At 39.9% G+C, this 19407-nt stretch overlaps 1 protein-coding gene across 20 annotated transcripts in view; it reads left to right on the forward strand.

Moving 5' to 3' along the window:
• METTL4 (methyltransferase like 4) overlaps positions 1 to 19407 on the forward strand; it is a 426540-nt gene that overhangs the window by 382784 nt on the left and 24349 nt on the right. For 14 of the 20 annotated variants that reach the window (XR_004314950.1, XR_004314948.1, XR_004314949.1 and 11 more), the window contains 2 exons: positions 4488 to 4624; positions 15334 to 16274. The gene's annotated coding sequence lies outside the window, so the exon portion shown is untranslated. The remainder of the gene's footprint in view (positions 1 to 4487; positions 4625 to 15333; positions 16275 to 19407) is intronic. The other 6 variants (XR_004314958.1, XR_004314957.1, XR_004314953.1 and 3 more) reach the window with 3 other exon arrangements.

The raw sequence follows: 19407 nt of genomic DNA on the forward strand, positions 1-19407 counted from the left end.
CTCTGCCGCTGACATGCGCTGTGACAGCGCGCGTGGCAGTAGTAACAGGACTGTGCAAGGAAGATCTCCCACAGGCTCGAAAGGAAGACATCTGCTTTCCTTCGGAAAGTGTGAGACACTGTGCTTGACACAGAGGCACTCTTTAAATCCAAGGCATGCATTCTTGAGCTTACTCAAAATTATACGTGATAATTGGGGGTTATTTTATTCTCTTCTCACAAGTTTTTCCTAGACTCTAGAAAAGTGAGTCTGAGTAAGATCAAATGCCTGGGAAATAGCTGATGCTTTATTTTTTCTATGATAAGGCATTAAGCGTAAGATCTTTGGAAGTTGAGCTGTGGGTTAAAGGAGTGAAAAAAAAAGAATTTTGTTTATATGTTATCTATAAAAATATCAAGTCACTGTGCTGTACCCCTGAAACCAATATAATATTATAAGTCAACTATACTTCAATCAAAAAAAAAGAATCTTGTGTCATTTTTCTTAATAATTAGAAGTTAATGTTATCTTCTGAAAGCTCCCACGGTTCTGCTTACTTCCTGATTGAACTTGAGGAAGCTGTTGGTCTCTGAGTCCTCATCTTCTCACCTGTGAACTGAGCTTATGTGTCTAAATCTCAGATTGTGAGCTAAATTATGAGCCCATAAGCACTGCCTGGCCCATGTGATTCCTGGCAACCCATGATCTCGGAAAGCTTCCTTCTCTCCAAGATTCTGCTTGTACCTGATAAAAGGACTTATGTTCTGGGTGTGGCCATCAGTTCATCTCAAGGTTCTGGAGACACTCAGATGACCCAGCCTGGTTGTAGAAGGCATGGAAACCAGCATGTGATTAACATTCCTGCCTTGTGGAAGAAGAGCATTTCCAGATTTAAAAAAAAGTCCTTTGTTATCAGAGGAAAAGCAAAGTGAGACTGATCAAGCAAAACAGATATCCACTATGTACAGTGTGGAAAGAACAGTCTCTTCAGTAAATGGTGCTGGGAAAGCTAGACAGCAACACACAAAAGAATGAAACTCGACCACTGTCTTACACCATGCACAAAAAGTCAACTCAAAATGAAGCAAAGACTTAAACATAAAGACCTGAAACTATAAAACTAGAAGAAAGCATAGGTGTGATAAGCACCTTGACATGGGTCTTCGCAATGATTTTTTTTTTTTTTTGAATTGACACCAAAAGCAAAGGCAACAAAAGCGAAAATGAATAAGTGAGACTACATCAAACCTTGAAAACCATCAGCAAAATGAAAAAGCAACGTACCAAATGGGAGAAAATATTTGCGAATCATATATCTGAAAAGGGCCTAATACCCAAAATATGTAAAGAACCCATACAGCTCAACAGCAGAAAACCCCCAAAAAATCTGATTAAAAAAATTAGCAGAGAATCTGAATAGATACTTTTCCAAAGAACTCACAGATGGCCAGCAGGTACATGAAAAGGTGCTCACCATCACTAATCCGCAGGGAAATGCAAGTCAAAACCACAATGAGATATCACTTCACACCTGTTAGAATGACTATTATCAAGAAATAAGTATTAGCCAGGATGTGAGAAAAGTGACCCCTTGTGCACTATTGGTAGGACTGTGAACTGGCACAGCCATTACAGAGAACAGTGGGGAGGCTCCTCAACGAATTAAAACTAGACCTCCTATGTTACCCAGCAACTCCTTTTCTGTGTATTTATGTGAAGGAAATAAAAACACTGGAAAAGATGACTGCACCCCCACATTCACTGCAGCATTATTGACAATAGTCGAGACTTGGAAACAAACCTGAGTGCCCACCGATGGATGAACAAATGAAGATGTGGTGTACACACACAGTGGCCACAAAAAGAAGGAAACTATTGCCATTTGTGACAACCTGGTTGAACACTGAGGGCATTATGCAAAATGAAATAAGTACAAAAGAGAAAAGACAAGTACCATATGATCTCACTGATATGTGGAATCTTAAACAAAAAAAGAAACCAAACCAAACAGAACTCATAGATACAGAGAACAGATTGGTGATTGCCAGAGGCAGGGGTAGAGGGGTTATGGTAAGCAAAATGGGTGAAGGTGGTCAAAAGATAAAAATATTTATAATTTATAAATGTCAGTCCTGGGGGCAAAATGTTCAGCATGGTGACTATAGTTAATAATACTTGTGCATATTTGAAAGTTGCTGAGAGAGTAGATCTTAGAAGTTCTCATCATAAGAAAAAACATTATAACTATTTGTGGTGATAGATGTTCACTAGACTTAGTGTGGGGATCATTTTCCAATATAGACGTATTTCAAATTGTTATGTTGTACACCTGAAACTAATATAACTGTATCTCAGTAAAAAAGTTTTAAAAAGTAACTTGATCACTTTGTTTAGGATGATGTCTGCCGGTTTCTCCACCTACGGTTAAACTCTTCTTCCCTTTCCATACTTTGTTCTTTTTCTAATAACTTTACTTTTCAGAGTGGTAATGGCTTTCCAGCAGTGTAGAGGAGACGGCGCGAGAGTTCCCGTGTGCCCTTGGCCCCCACGCAGGCATGGCCTCGCCCATTATGAAGCCGCGCCTCCAAGTGTCCTTAGTAGCGGCCCTGCCAGTGGTAGAGGAAGTGGCATTTGCACCAGCCTCATCTGATGACATGATCTCAACTGCAGTTTCAGTTACTGGACTTCCACTGCTCTGGGTCCATTTTCAAACTTGCTTCTTCAGCCCGGGTGTTGAGTCTGCGAGATTCTGGGATCCTTCAGTTACCAAAGTAACTTAAGCAGAACTCTGACTAGAACAGATGGAAGCAGAGTTTAAAAATAAAATCTCACCCAATGAAAATTTCAAAACAAACAGGGAGAAAAAATAATTTTAGGTACGCTCTGGTCATTTCTATATTGATTTTTAAACAAACTCCCTCAGGTAATTGTCCCTATATTCATTACTAAGGTAACCAGCACAGTATTAAATCTTTCCAGTAATCTCGCCTGCCCAGTCTGTGTTTGTAGACTTGGAATGGGCAGAATTTGGCAGAATAAATCTCTGAGCAAAAATAAAATACAAGATGCCCAGTTAAGTTCCAAGTACAAGGGGGTCATAATAAACGTTGTTGACTGTGAAGACCTGTGGACTAAGGAAAAAGAAAACCAAAACCTTAGATTTCTTAAGGCAGCTAATGGTGGGAAATTATTTTAGTATATTTTAAATATCCAAAAAATACTTTTAAAAATATGTCTTCCACTCTTAAAGATTTACTTCAAAATTCCCCTTCAGTTTTCTCCAGTGAGCACGAGCTGTGTTTCTGATGTCAACCATCTTAGTCCTGTCACTACGGGGTCAGTGGCCGCAGAGGTGAAATGTTTTGACAAATACTGAACATCATACATTTTCTTCTGTGGATGTTTTTTAGCTTCTTCAGATGGTTCTGTAATGGAGTTATATTTGGGAGCCTCCCAGTGTGGTGCAAAAGCCTCATAGAGAGAAGTTTATGAACTGCGATTCTATGAGAAGGAAGGCCAGCTGCTCATCTGCGTGATTCCTCCTTGAGCTTTTGTATTTTCCCAGCCAGACCTTCCAAGCTCACTCTTTATAAATTTATCTTCCGTATACTGAGTGGTGACAGAGATTTGAACTGGCTGGCATACTTTCACTCCGTGTAAAGACTGAGATAACATATCAAGGAAAAAACCAAAACCTGACAATAAGGGAAGATGAAGGACAAGGAGCATCCTTGACTGTGGTTCTGACAGTTACAGTGTTTGAACCTGTTCATGTTACTGAAGAGAGGTTCTCATGTCTCTGTTTGGTTTATACAGAAGTCTACAGTCTACAAGGACCGTTTAAAAGTTTCCATATCTGTAACATTCTGAACTTTCTGTGAAAAATTCATAGAAGATTGTAATTTTTCCTCTTGCAGGAAATTAAAAAATAATGCATGATGACCTTTGTAAAAAATTTAGTCTGTTACTTCCAGACTTATTTTATGACCCAATTGTATATCAAAAAAATAGATGGAAAAATTCTATCAGATAGTTTACTAAGAGTTATTCATTATTTAACTAGAGCAGTCAGCATTGGGAGGCAACTAAATTCATGGGGGAAGAAAAGATACTTCAGGTTATTTCTTTAAATATATTACAGAGTTTTCCATTTCATTGACAGTTGTAGTGACATTTGCAAACCCTAACACTGAATTATGCCAGTTCTCCTACACATTTAGAATGATCCGGGGGAAGGAGGGCTCGTGGGTGATAAATTCTCTTTCTGCTACTTTCTGCAGTAACATTCAGTGCTGTCTCCTACTCTGTGTCCCCCTCAACAAGTGCATTCTGTTATCCGACCTTAAATGTAGCTGTTGATGGAAATGGAATGGTTTTCAGTTAGGTAGGCTGGTTGATACAGTTTACTATTTGCCAGGCAGTAGTCTGAGCACTGCACAAATACTAACTCGTTTGCTCTCCACAGCAGCCTTGGAGAATGGGTTCTATAATGCTTCTCATTTTAACAGATGTGGAAACTGAGGCAAAGAGAAGCAGAGTAATTTGGCCACATTTACACAGTGAGCGGCAGAGAGAGGATTCAGTTTCCAGACTGTGAACTCTTGAGCACTATGCTTCGTGGCCTCCAGTTTAAAAAATCAGCCTGGTAAGAGTTTTATTCAATCTTTATGTGTTTCAAATACAGTGACATGTTTTTGCCCAAGAATATTATTTATTATGTTTTAATCTCAACTTGCCTCTGTAAGTGATACAGTTTTGTGGCATTTCACATTAGTTGGGGGCACGATACAGCACAGCCATTGTCCAGCCCTAGGACTTTGCTGTTGAAGCGAAGGACAAATGTGTCATCTAGGATTGTGTGTGGTAGTGAGCGACTGAGAGCCACAGATGACAGTGGGTTAAGTCAGATGCTTACTTCTCTCATGAGTGATGTTGGAGGTTGGCAGTCTAGCTCTGATATGATGGCTTCATGAAATCATCAGGGCCCTGTCTAGGTTGCTGACCTGCCTTCCTTGGCATGTGGCTTCTACCTCGTGGTCCAGGATGTAGCTCAGGTTCCAGCCATCACTTGCAAAAGAATTAGGGAAAAAATGGTAATCAGGGGCATTTTCTAGAACTCTACACTCCACCTCTGCTTGCCTCTTATTGTCCATGTATTAGCCCATGAACACATCTAGCTTCAAGGGAGGGTGGGAAATGTAGTATTTATTAATACAGCCACGTGCCCAGCTGGAATCGAAGGCTCTATTACAGGTGAGAAGGGGTGAGTGGAGAGCCAGCGCTAAGAGTCATCTAGCAGTATCTGCCATTCCAGGGCACAACTCTTGAGTTTCCATTTGTAACTGAGGAAATGATGAGTGCTGTAATCTTCTCTAATAACTAAATTTCGTTACTTTAGCTTTCTCTTCTCTTACATAAAACTGTTGCCTTTGGTTACATCTCCAACGTCTTCGTTTTAAAAAAATTTTTTTAACTTTTATTTTTGGAGGGGGTAGGTAATTAGGTTTATTTATTTATTTTTTTAATGGAAGTCCAGGGGACTGAACCCAGGACCTTGTGCATGCTAGGCACACACTCCACCATTGAGCTATACCCTCCCTGCCCATCTTACTTCTTCCAAAAAAATTTTTTAACTGAAGTGTAGTTGATTTACAATGTTTCAGGTATACAGCCAAGTGATTCAGTTATACACAAACATATATATATATATATATATATTCAGCTGCTTTTCCATTATAGGTTGTTATGCGATACTGAGTGTCGTTCCTTGGGCTGTACAGTAGGACCTTGTTGTTGATCTATTTTATATATAATAGCGTGTATCTGTTAATCCCAAATTCCTTGTTTATCCCTCCCCATCCCTTCCCCTTCCGTAACCATTAGTTTGTTTTCTGTGTCTGAGTCTCTTTCTCCAACATCCTACCTCTTAAACTCTTGCTGAAACGCTGCTGAAAGGTGGTCCGAGGCACGAGCCATCGCCGCCCTTACTCTCATTTTCCCTCCCAGAGACTGCTGGACTCCTGTTACTTTCCCTGTCAGTTTTTCTGCTTTTGAGTGTGGAAAATTTTATCCTTTTTCAGTATTTTCTGCCTTGTTCGCTTACCTGAAGCTACACAGGATCCATTCCCAGTCCACACACGCCCACCTTGCAGGGAGCCTCCCGCCTCCTTCAGCGTCATCCCCAGGGACTCTCTCCTGCCCTAGCTCCTCTGCCCTGCCTGGCACCTTCAGCGTGGCTCCTTGCTGCTCATGGGACCTCAGCCACTGGGGCCATGGGAATGGTGTTAAGCCAGTAAGGTGCTGGGGAGAAGAGCTGAGACTTATGGAGTCTTGATAGACATGCATTTTTTGCATTAGGCTTGAGAAGTTGCACACTCAACCCTGTAAACCTGTAAAAACTTCGTTTGTGTTTTAGCAGAAGGAAAGGACTTAGTTTTGTGAAAAGTAAAACTGTAGACCCTGAGACACTTTGCTGTTTGATACTATTTCACTAAGAATGGAACAGCCTACTTTTCTGTGAATCAGCTGAGTCTCCCATGCATAGAAGCAGTGTTGCAGATTCCAGAGAAGGGATTTCCAGGCACAGCATTCTGTGTTTATCTTAACACTGTATCTCCCAAGGAAACAGCCCTGAATCTACTTTGCAGCCCAGGACTGGTATTAGCCTCCTTACACACAGATCTGCTTTACTTTGAAACAAACATTGCTTAATAAAACTGCCTACACTCTCACTTCCTTACCCGATGCCCAAATTCTTTAATTAACTCTATATGATTCTTTGGAGAGAGGGATTCCAGGTTTTTCTAAGAGTGTCCTCCCTTATGACAACAGGCAATAATCCCTAACTGTCTTAAACTACAGGTTGGTCCCCGGAATTATTATCAGACAGGCTGTTCTAAGTCCTATCATGGTGCTAAAATCCTGAGGTCAATGCGATGTCGTAGATTTTATAATTCTGTTTAGTTAGCCCAGAACGTCAAGGGGTCAGTGCTAATAATCCGGCAAGTCCCAGAGCGAGTAGAAGTTTCCAGGCAAGAATTGTAAATACAGAGGAAGGAGAGGGCAGTGATGAATACTTAGAGTTTGAAGTTGCACGGGTACGGATTTCCTTCCTGGCTGCAGCTGTTGAAATTCTGTGCCATTGGTTATCACTTAATCTCTTAAGCATTGTTTTTCTTCTCTGTGAAAGTGGGAACTAAGAACACAGCCTTGTTGGAGGATAGGATGTAACTGATCACACGTAGGCTCGGACCGCGGTGTGTGCGGTGAGTGGTGGGGCTCGGGTTTGGTGCAGTGCTCTTCATGTACAGTCGAAGACAAATGCACCAAAACTCCACATTTCTATTTATAGCTTTAAAAAAATCCTAAGCAGTTTACTGTATCTCATTTTGCCTCGAATACAAAATGGGAATAAGAGTACAAATCTGACATAAGTGTGTTATTAAATTAAGGTGATAACACAATAAACGTGTCCAGTATAGTAGCTGGTAAGCAGTAAGCATCCCATTAGTGTTAACTGTCTTTTTCTGCTTACGCCTAGTTTTCAGTTTTGCTTCGAGAAATATGGTAATTGACAAGAGTACAATTTGAAGAGGATCCTATTTCAGTTAATATGCACGTGTTCTCTGTGAGCAGGCCTCTTCTCCCTGCTTCTGTCCACGTAGTTCGTTTCCAGCTCGGATGTGGGGCGGGGACTGTCCCTGGAGCTGGGCCATCACACGTGGCCACTTTCTGAGCCAGTGTCCACCAGGAAAGTGTTTCTGAGTCTCTCTGATAACTGCACGTGCCTTTCAATTCCAGATAGCAACCTGAACTCTCTTCCCCACGGTGAGGATGGATAAATTCGCATTAGAAATGTGCAACCAGCTTTTTGCTCAGGAGTTCTGGTTTTTAGATCCTTTGCTTCATATGTCCTGACTCCCCCAAGACCCCTCACTCAGTATGTGTAGAGTCCCAAGTGTTCTCCTCTGTCTTACACATATTCTGGCACTTTCTGTGAATCAAATGTATTTGTGTGTGTGCGCGCGCACACATGTGTAAAGCCATTACAGTTAGCTTGAAATTAAGTTCATTATTATAAGGCATCCTTTGTTGGATTTTATTTTAAAGTTGGAGCAATGGTATCAACATCCTTCTGGCAAGCAGAAATCTTAAGCACTTTTGTGCCTGAATGTTTCTTTTCCATCCTTAGGTTTCTTTGTTTTCCTTTGCTTTGTTTCTGAAACTAATAAGCTCTTTAAAAACAAGAAAACAAATGCATGGGCCACTGAAGTGTTAGGTCTTTCATTTCTAATTTTTAGAGGCAGTTCTGATTCCAAGGTATCTTTCAGACCAAAGAAGTTAAAAATAACATGAGAAATAAATGGTCATATCACTATATATTATAAAACAGCCACACAGGTTCAGAATAATAGGTGAGGTCCTCAGGAGAGGTGTTGTCTGATTATTTAACAAAATAGGGAGCATTTAGTTTATAGAACATCTTTATTTTATACTCTAGTTTGTGTGATATTTTCTAAAGAATCAATCTTTACAAATCCACAGATTCTGGGAATATTCTATGAGCAATCCTTAACCAGGAACATAGAGACATTCTCAGTCTATGACTGCTTAATTTTTATGTTATAATACAGATGTTTCAAAATTCAAATAGTACAAAGGGATCGCATCTAGGAATTCTCTCTCCAGTCCACATTTCCCAGAGTGAGCAGTGTCACTAGATTGGAACCTTGTATGTCCTTGGAGGCCACTTTAACTTAATTCCTGGCCTGAGATTTTTTAAAAAATCCAAATAAATTTGAAGTTTGGCTGCAAAACCATTTGAGCCCTAATGAAGACTTGAATGTCAGGGAAGATGTTTTCACTCTGTGATCAACACCCAGACTTGCGTTTCCCTGGTTGGGGCGGGGGTTGCATTCCTCCCGCCTCCCCTGCAGGCTTGCACACACCCCTGTGTGCTGCTGGCTTTGTGGGGGAGGGGAGCCAGTAGGGAAGAGGTGTGTCTGTTAAAGCAGAGGCTGTCTCTGTTTTGTCTCCTATACTTTCAAGACCCACAGACGAGAAGAAAACTAAAAGTGACTTTCTCTGGTTCAACAAATGGCTTCAAGTGGGCATGACTCTACTCTTCCACTTAATTTTGTGTCCCCACCATTATTATAGACTTGCTTTTAGTTTAAGTTCATTACTTTTTTTCAGCTCACAAATGCATTAAAAAAGACTTATTTACAAACATTTCTCTAGCATTGCTTATACATATGTATGTAAGTAAAAGGTGACGTGTGGACTTCTGCACTCCAGATTACTGAAAATGGAAATTTTACCTATTAATACTCAATGTCCCTTGTATTTATTCACAGAGGATATTTTTTGCAGATGCAACTTTTGGGAAAAAAAAAAACAACTCATTTGATTCAATGGGTAGAATTAAGGGAAGTTTTATGACATCCTTATTCGTGATAATCAATAACATTGCCTCACAGGTTAGAAGGAAGAGAATATCGTTACCCTTTTCCATATCAGCGTCTCCTTTCTTTTTTCTCTCTTGTTCTTTTCTTTTCCTAAAGGTTGAGTTTTAGTCCAGGGTGTATCCCTCCACTTTTAAAGACTATTATTCAGTGAATTGACTTCTGCTGCAGAATATTTCAAGATTATTATTGACTGAAAGTCTTTGTCTGTTGGCTGCTATTGGCTATTACTCTTGCCTTATTTTTTTTTAAGCGTTTCCATAACAACTCACACAATTTTAATGCACAGTACTTTCAGTTTATATCAGTTTATGAATAGCCTACAATAGCAAACAGGATATGACCAATTTTGCAATTGCTTTTTTTTTTCGCTTTGAAATATATTGTAATATTATGTTTAAAGGCAACTCATTCCCAAATTATATTCATTTTTATTTACGTCAAGGAAAATAAGTGTTCTTGAAGACAGTTTATAGAATTGAGATAAACATTAGGGAAGAATAAAAATATCTCGTAAGACTCAACCTAGAGTATTACTGACTTTTTGTTTTATGTGTTTCTTATTTTTAAACAAATTGGCGTTTTAAAAGTTGAGATCATGTTGTATGCACTGTGTTTTGTCTGCATTTTTTAAACCTAAGTGTGTGATGTTATTGAACATTCTTTCCAGTCTTGGTTTAACGGTTGCAGGGTCTTCTATTACATGTATGCAATACCTAGATTGTTTTCACCACGTTCCTCTTGTTGGAGATTTCTCTAGTTTCCAATTATTCAGTATTTTGGATATGACCGGCACGATACTCACTTTTGTATTTAAATAATTTACACATCTCTGTTTCCTTAGGGTAGACACTCAGAAGTGGGATTCCTGGGTCAAAGAGAATTTTAAGGTTTTGAAATGTTGTTATACCTGTTAATGTTCCCCAGAAATGTAGAATTCACATGTCTCCATATGCTAATTACAATGGATTTTAGGGGTGAAAATGTCTTCTCTAGTAAACCAACTGTGGATGTTACTATTGAGGTACATTATTTTAATAATTTACGAAAGCAAGAAACTGTGGCAGAAGTTTCAAGCTTATTTCATAACATCACCCCAAAGGTTCAGAGAACCTTCATGAAACCCATTACTTTTTCAAAGGTAAACAGCATTTGAAAGTACAGCGCTCACCTTTTTAATCCTCCCCAGACTCCTGCATGCTTCTTAGGGGTATTTTTTCAAATGTCTTCAACCTTTATTGTAAGGTCTTTACTCAGCCTTTCCACTTGCCTGACTGTAGCAGTTCGCAAGTTTGAAATGTTGGCATATACTCCGATTTTTAAAATCAGTTTCACCATCGTGGTATATTTGAGTTTACTCATGAGGGAGCTTTCAAAGAGCGCACAGTCGTATCGTGTTTGAAAACTCAGACCTCCTGAGTCCTGCCTGCATCTGTACTCCTGACTCAAACACTTACTTGTTGTGGATCTTGGACAGGTTACGGGACTTTTCTGTGCCTCCCTGTCCGTGTATATGGGATGGATATGATACTAGCAATTGTTCAGAGGAGTGGATCAGGTAGCACGTGTAAAACCCTGAAAGGGATACCTGGCGTGTTAGCTGCTGTTACTACTGTCAGATATTGGATCGATAATGTTAATTTTAGAATGCTAAAATCATAGCCATTACACTCTCCCCTTCCACTCTGGACTTCTGTAATGTACACGCACAAGAATCATGAACTGCTTGTTTTATTAATGTAAGTTCATATACAGGTGGAAAGTATTGGCAAAAGCTGAGTGAAAAAAGTCTTGGTTCAGATTTAAAGATGAAGTGAAACTTGGAGTAGATTTGTCTTAGTCCTCACATTCTTAGGAGGATGTGAAGAGAAGAGAGGAAACTGGGCCTCTTCAGAGCTGATTCAGGGCCACCAATTCCAGGAGTGAGGAGGGCACCACGTGGTACCAGCGCAGTGTCCGTGATGGTAGAGGCAAAGTTCAGGAAGAAACTGAGGGAGAGATGCCTTTAAGAGAGTGGTATGCAACTGTGAATAATGTAGCCCAATGAATATGTCAAATTCTGCCCAAAAGCTTGGCTGCTCTAACCCGGGAAGCTGCGAGCCAGTGTAGGGAGAGTCTGGACGTGCTCTCTCCAGTACAGCCTCAGCAAGTCCAGAAACCTTCTCCCCCTTGGACTGAGGCAAAAACCTGAGAAGGGACTGCGTGTCTCACTTTCCACCACTCCAAGAATGCATAACTTAGCTTTGAAAGATTATAATCCCCCGAGAGCCAGGGCACGGCCACCAGAACTTTACTGCTAACAGTGCCGGCGTATTGACAATTCTCAGTCTGTCGTCTGCACCCAGACAGTACGAAAAGCCATGGGTGATGCAAGGTTCTGAGTGATGTTGGCCCATGAATTTTGTGCAGCTTCCACTTTGCTGGGGTTTAATTTCTGCTGCCATGGAAACTGTCCTGAATAGCACAGACACTCAGTGATTTCCTGCAGGCAGAGTGACAACATCTCTAAAAGGAGTGATGCTGTCTCTATTACCATCAATCAATATTTATTGAACTCCAGCGGCCCATCTTGAGCTGCAGTAGGAGGCTGCACTGAGGTTTGCCCCCAGCTTACACGTGGTTGATCTCAGACCCTGGAGGTTAGACAGGTGACGCAAGGCAGCTCCGGGATACAGCCGAGAATTGAGGCTGTGTGTTCTGTAGAATTAGGGCTTTTGTCACTAAATCACTAGGGTCTTGGTGAAAATCTAAAAATGTTCAAAATGTCAAAGTGGGACCAAGAGAATTCAGTTTCCATCAGAAATAATTACACTGGAGTTATGTAATTTTAGAGTATGCATGTTTGAGAGATCCACGGATGTTCCTTATAGTCTTTTCTACAATTTGATATTTGAGATTCGTATTCTATGAATATCCTTTTGTATTTCTGGAGTCTTTGTTATTTACCAAGTGTTTTGCAGAACCGCTCAGCTTGAAGCATCTACAAATCAGGGGAAAGTCTGTGGATCAGCTCGTTCTGTTGGACTTTGTGCCTTAATTATTCTGTCTCTGTCATAAGCCGTCTCCCCACCTGTCCACCCGCTATTTCTGCACGAGGCCAGGTTGCTGAACGAAGTAGCCCAAGGCAACCTCAGACGTGCCCTTTAGTCTTTCCTAAGTTTCTCCCTTTCTAAACTTAATTTAGCTCTTGTGGTTCCCGTCTCTTGGCTCTGTTGCTTCTTCTGTTCGTTCTCTTTTGAGCAAACACAAAGGGAAGTAAAACAGCGTCAAAACTCAGCACCAGGCTCTTCTCACACACTGTTCCTCTTGTGTAGGATTTTCTTTCCTTTGCTGACGTTATCATATTGGTCCTGAATATTCTGATTCTGTGAGTGACAAAGCCCCATCTTCAGTGAAGCTTTACTTCATTTCCTAATGCCTAGCTCCATGCTCCCTATTTCCAATACACTCAAAACGATGATTCAGTTACAGCGTTTAGCTCGTTAAACTGTGCTTGCTTACTGAAATGTCTGCCTCTGCGCTTCCCTGAGAGCTCCTTCCCTGAAGTGGCTCCATCTCGTTTATTCTGGCTGCTTCTGCTTTAGGCTCAGCAGTTGGTATCATACAGATATATTTATTCAAGTGAATGAACAATAAAGGATAAGATTTAACAAAGAAACCAAACTCACTCTCTATAACCTTTGTTCCTTCAGGGTAGCGTACCACTTTCCATCTACAGTCCACTAGAGGACAGGAGCTGGAGTTAGCAGTCTCTCTCTGGTTGACTCTGTACGTCTCCATGTGATACACACTGGAGCGACAGTAGTGTATATTAAGTCAGTTTACAACGTTAAAATAGTTAAATGCTCCCTGGATAATTCCTGGATCCACAAATGGGTTCCTCAGCTCCAGTTCTCGGCAGCCAATAGTGACATTTGCAGGAGCTGTGAATACCACTGTTGCATCCAGGAAGCTTAATGATAAATATCATGCTGCTGCATTTCAGTTTTTATGGAAAAATGAATGTTGTGGCAGTGGAGTAGAATAGTTAACGTTTCGGGGCATTCTGCTGACATCTGAATGACAGTACCCATGGTCACTGTCAGCAATTAGCTCATGAGTAGGGTTTTTTTTAACCTTGTTGTCTTTTTCACTTTTTAAATGGGGAAACTGAAAACTGAGGAGACAGAGATGTACACGTTCATCTGTAGAAATTGTTATGAACATTTTAATGGTGTTAGCATATTCTCTGCTAAAAGTATTTTGCTGGTATCATCACCAGTTCATTCTTAACAAAAGCACTTAATTAACTTCAGGTATGACTGACATGTAAAGAGCTGTACATATTTAATACACACAACTTGATGAGCCTGGGAGTAAGTGTACACCCATAAAACTGTCGCCACCATCAAGGTCGTAGACATACCCATCGCCTCCCAAAGCTTCCTCCCACTTCCTTCATTATTATTATTTGTGTGGGGGGGGGGGGTAAGAATACAACATAAGACCTACCCTCTTAGAAAATTTAAGTATACAGAACAGCATCGTAGCTGTGCACCATGCTGTACAGTAAGTAGACCTTCACAATTTACTTTCTGTAACTGTAACTCTGTGTCCTTTGACCATCGCCTCCCCATCCCCCCCCAACCCAAGTCCCTGGCACCATTCTCCTCTCTGCTTCTATGAGTTTAACAGTTTCATACTCCACATATAGTGAGACCACACAGTATTTGTCTTTCCTTGTGTGGACTGTTTCATTCAGCAGGCCTTCCAGGTCCATTCATGTTGTTACAAATGGCGGTATTTCTTTCTTTCTTTTTTTTTTTTTTTAAGACTAATTAATATTACATTGTATGCATTTATCACATTTTTTTAAAGCCATTCATCTTTCTGTGGGCATTTAAGCTGTTCCCACGTCGTGGCTGCAGTGAACATGGGAGTTAGCTGTCTCGTTGAGACCCTGACTTTAATTCTTTTATCGCCATTTCATTCTGACTAGACCATGAAAGGTAGAAAGTTCGAAATCTTTTCTCAGTTTAAAACTAATTTTTTCAACTTGGGGGCTTTTGAACCAACACAGTAGAAGGCAGCTTCCTCCTTGTCAGTGGCACTTGGTCAGGTGATGCTGTTGCAGGGTGGGTTGAACAGGATAGCAGAAAGAAAAAGCCACTTTTTGACATGCTTTGTATGCAATTTCATCATGTATTTGAGAGCTGTCATGATACTCGAACATAGTAAGTACATTCAACATGTCTAATGTAAAGTTTAAGCTATTTTTAATGTAAAAAGTAAATATAATGGGAAATTATTTTCTGTTTTGACTTATTTGCTCCATTTTTACTTTTCACCTGGATAATTAATGTGATGTTATATAGTTTGCCGATAAGAAATAAAGCTAGCACCCAGAAAAAAAAAATCAGAATTAAGTGTTAAATCTCAGCATCTAACCTGTGACTTAGGTGCTGAGTCATGCTCCTTCCATAGTATATTTGTGTCGCAGTCTTTAGCTCTGGGAGGTACCTTTGTTTTGGTCATTTTTCACAATAAAACTCCTAAAATGTCCAGACCTTCACATTCAAGTCAAATGGTATCAAGCTCCTGAAATTTTTACCTTTTACTTAAAAAAGGCCTGAAGAAGTCATTTAAAAAAAAAAAGTTTTTAGCAAAATTTACAGACACGGAAATAATGTTCCTCAGGTTACGTTTCTTAAATCCTAAATGAAAGATAATATTCATTAATAGAGCTATGACTGTTGACTCATAAATGTAATCTTTCAGAGCAGTACATCCTCCTGTTAAGCATCTTTAAGTGCTTTGAAACGTATGCTTGTTGAATGACCATATCTTTGAACAGATTGAAAGCACTTGTCAGCATATTTTATCAACAGGTTCCACTGTGTTTTATTGCCAGGACCCAGCTGCTGTTTCACTAAAACCTGACAGAGGAGCCATCCTGGAGCCTCTTCTCTTGACGCCTTTGTCGCTTTCTCTGAATTACATGACTCTGTCACATACACCGTTCTGCTGTGGACCTGCGGTGTCTGACGAACTTGATGGTTCCGACAAAGGAGTGTTTCCTTTTTTTGTTTTTTTCCTTCCCCCTCCCCTTTGTTTTCTAAAATGATTGCCAAGCAAGAATAGCTATATTTTAGGAATAAGGGAGAATTAATGAAAAAATTATCATTAACCACATAGGCCAAAGGGGGCTAACATATGAGGGTATGCAAGGTCCCAGCATCGTCTATCATGACTGGTAAGCAATTGGTGTGACCGACAGGGGAAGAGAAAACGCTATGATAGCAAATGGAACTTTTCCCATGGTAAGTTTTCAACTATAAAAATAAGAAAAATTAAGAAAATGCTATATATGTCACTAAAATCTGGATATATTTTACTAAAATTTTGTATCATAAAATAATTGCAGCCTAAGTAAAATGTATGCACGATTCTTCATTCATTCAGTTACCAAATGCCTAAGAATGCCTGGTATGTGTTAGAAATTGTCTTTGACATGGAGTGTTAACAGCCTCTGACCTTATAGAGCTTAGAGCAGAGCTGTATTTGAGACTGTATGTTGATTTCCATGCCTTTGCCAGTATTTAGGTTTCCACAGTTGTATGTCTAAAGACACCTGGAGTCTAAGATTTAAAGGGAACATTAACCTACGTCCAATTTCCCTATGTAACTTTTTTCAATAATATCTTTGTAATCCCCCTCCACATTAAGAGGGGTTTTTCTTTGTATTGTTCATTAGAGTGTTTCTTCTGGATCTAAGAAATTAGAAAAAAGGAATCTGCAGAAAAGAAGGAATAAGAAAAACCCAGTCATCTTTACTCTGGACTTCATATCAAGGTATGCTGATGGTGTGTTTTCATTGACCTCGCTTTAAATTCCCGATCATTAAGGCTGCTGTTAAGACCTTTCTGAGAGAGAAAAGATCTTCCCATCTTCTAGTTCCTTTAGATTAGTTTCTTTATCTAAAAATGAACTTTGAGATCTAGTCTATAAACACCAATGCAGGAAATCTGACAAGAATTTATTCATGGCAGCTTTTTAATTATCTCCTGTGATGAAAGACTCTTTACTTTCCTTTTTTTGAACCTTTCTTTTTAGAGTCTGTGTTTTTCAACAGTGTTCCTGCTGCTGTGGAAATTATTAAGTGATTTTGAGGCAAAAAAAAAAAAAAGCTAATAAATAGCGAAAAATGACAATAATACTGCACAGTTATCCGTTAGTCTCTTGATGTTTCTTTCGGTTACTCAGCAGAGTGACAGAAGAAATACCTGCCCTCAGTACATCCTGAATCTACTTAGAGGACTGAGGTGTGGGTGTTGTAAGGTTGTAAGACCAGGTGCTCTGTCATGGTAGAGAAGATAATCAGCGCCAATGATGTTGGGTTACTGTGGTCAGGAGGTACCTCACTGAAGGCATGGAATGTAACCTGACCTTTAAGGGCTGGATAAGATTAAAGCTGCTAGATCTGTGAGGACAATCCAGTTAGGGTAGAAACAGGGGAGTGAGAGAGCACAGGAAGGATGGTCTGGCATATGATGGAGGGGCAGAGACTGGCGAGTAGTTTGCAGACATCAGTTCATAGGTGCTACTGAACACCTTCAGATGATAGAGAGCTGGTGAGAGCTGCTGAAAACCGGATGGAGGATGAGTGAAGGTGACTCTAGGTCTATAAGACAAATTAGTGCAGAGCCGCACAAACGGCTGGGTTGCAGTTAATAAATCTTGGGGGGGGGGGGCTGCTGGGAGGTTTCACAGGCAGCACGAAGGAAACAAAATGGATGCGATGACTGCTTTGGTAAAGAATGAGATTTGTGACTTGAGCTGACTTGGTCAACTGAGCACATCCAGTGAGTCTACTCAGTCAATTGGACGGAAATAGAAAAGCTGCAGCGAACCATTACTTCCTCTTAGCAGGATTTTAAAAATGGAATAATAGGAATAACATCACGGGACAAGAATCACGCTAACGAACATCTCTTTAGCCCTTTCCTGTTTTCTTTACACGTTAGTTTCTTTACCACTTGCTTCTTAACACAATAAGGAGGAAGTGATAAGCTCTGCTAACATTAACATCATTTTTCTGACCTTAAACTGAATGTTGTATTAGAACTGTCTGTGGAGTCAGTACAATGAGGCAGGTAGATGAATGACTCTTAGTGTTATTGCTAAATGGCAGACACCCTGGTTGTAAAAAGTCATTAATTATCCATTCTAGGGACTGTACTGACATTGTCTTCAAATGAGCCACTCGTATTTTAATTAATATGCAAAATGGTTTCTGACATTTGGTAAAAGCTCTGTTTAACTCAGCCAGGTGGGGAAATACCTGGTCTCATTCAATCAACATTTTAAATCATACGTTAAGTGATGAAGACTCAAATGAGGCTTTAAACGGCTGTCATTTTACTTCAATCCCAACATTTATTTGAAAACTCATCATATACTGTTAATTGTCTTGCCCGGGTGATGAGAAGAGAACACATATTCCAAACTGTGTAGCCAAGTCGTGTGGACGGCTGACGCGGGCGCGCTAGGCGACGCTGCCTTTCTGTGTAGAACTGTGAAGTAAGCAGTGTTCAGTTTTGAAAAGTTGAGCAACATTTTGGTGTTCGAGTTGCCTCCGAAAAACAGTTTTGACGTATTGCATGTGATGTAACTGATAGCATTTTAAGTGAGGGAAGGAGTCATGTATAAACCTCTTAGAAAGTAAGCCCACAGTAAATTGTAGATTAAATTGTGAATGATGAAAACAGTTATGACAGGCTTTTTAATATTGTAGAAGTTTCATCTGTTTAGGGAAAAAAATCACTGTTTTACTGAAAACTTAAACAAGGAAACACTTCAATTGCAGAAATACTGGAAGACAATTTTCAATGATTGTTAATAAAATTTTTTTGTTTTTTATCATTCTTCCTTATTAAACTCTGATATATTAAAAATATCCACACATTACCAATCCCCACTTATAAAATGAATGTTTACCTTTTATCAGGATAAAAGCCATTTTATATGGTCTAAATATTAAACTTTATAATGTACTTTAATAACGATAAACACTCCTAGTGTATTTACTGTGTGTTGTGTACTTTACGTGCATTCTTTTGTTCCATCTTTACTGTACCCTACCCGAGAGGTAGGTACCGTCATTATCTCTACTTTATAGATGAGGAAATTAATGTTGACAGAAACTAAGAAAACTGCCAGAGGACACACACAACTGGAGAAGCAGAAGCAGGAGGCAGCTTCCCTAGTGTGACTCTGGAGCTAACGCACTTCACATTCTGAACGGTCCCCCTCGTGCTAGTGGTACTTTTCTCAAATTCACATTCTACACTAATAAAGGAGTTGCCCTCAAAATTCCCTTTTAACCTTTTCCGCACTGATAAGTACCATTCAACTTTTCTGATTCTTTTTTAATTGAAGAGCATAATTGATCGGCAAAGCCTTAAAGACACAACTAATGTGGCCAAAGAGACAGAACAGTTGAGAATAGGAGGTGAGTTTCTGGAAAGCAATGTCATCCCCCCAAATTATTGGCTCTTTTAAATACAGAAGATTTCTTGGGCCACCCTACATTCCTGTCCTTTGACTTTTTTGTGACATCTCCCAGTAAGTGTTAAAGTTAAGACAGGGCCATTGCATGGATCTAAAGATTATTCTATTTAGGGGAAAGAGCAGAGGTGCCTGAAGGCAAATGTAAAGTGTGTGTGTGTGTGTGTGTGTTGTGGTGATAGGTGTCTTCTAAGTGTTAGGAAGAGGTTGTGCAGAATTTTGCAGACCATAGCTATTAACTTCTCCACCCATTCTTCAAACGCTCTCACTTCTTTTCATTCTGACTTTAAATTTTCTTCCTTTGTGTGAGCCAGTGCATTATGGATTCTGACTCTAAGGCTTTTAAAACCTGCTATTTATGAACATGCAGTCCCAAAAGAAAGTATGTATTTCAGAGTCAGTTGCAACATTTAAAATA

The sequence above is a fragment of the Camelus ferus genome, chromosome 24 (assembly GCF_009834535.1).
Source record: "Camelus ferus isolate YT-003-E chromosome 24, BCGSAC_Cfer_1.0, whole genome shotgun sequence".
Taxonomy (NCBI): Eukaryota; Metazoa; Chordata; class Mammalia; order Artiodactyla; family Camelidae; genus Camelus; species Camelus ferus.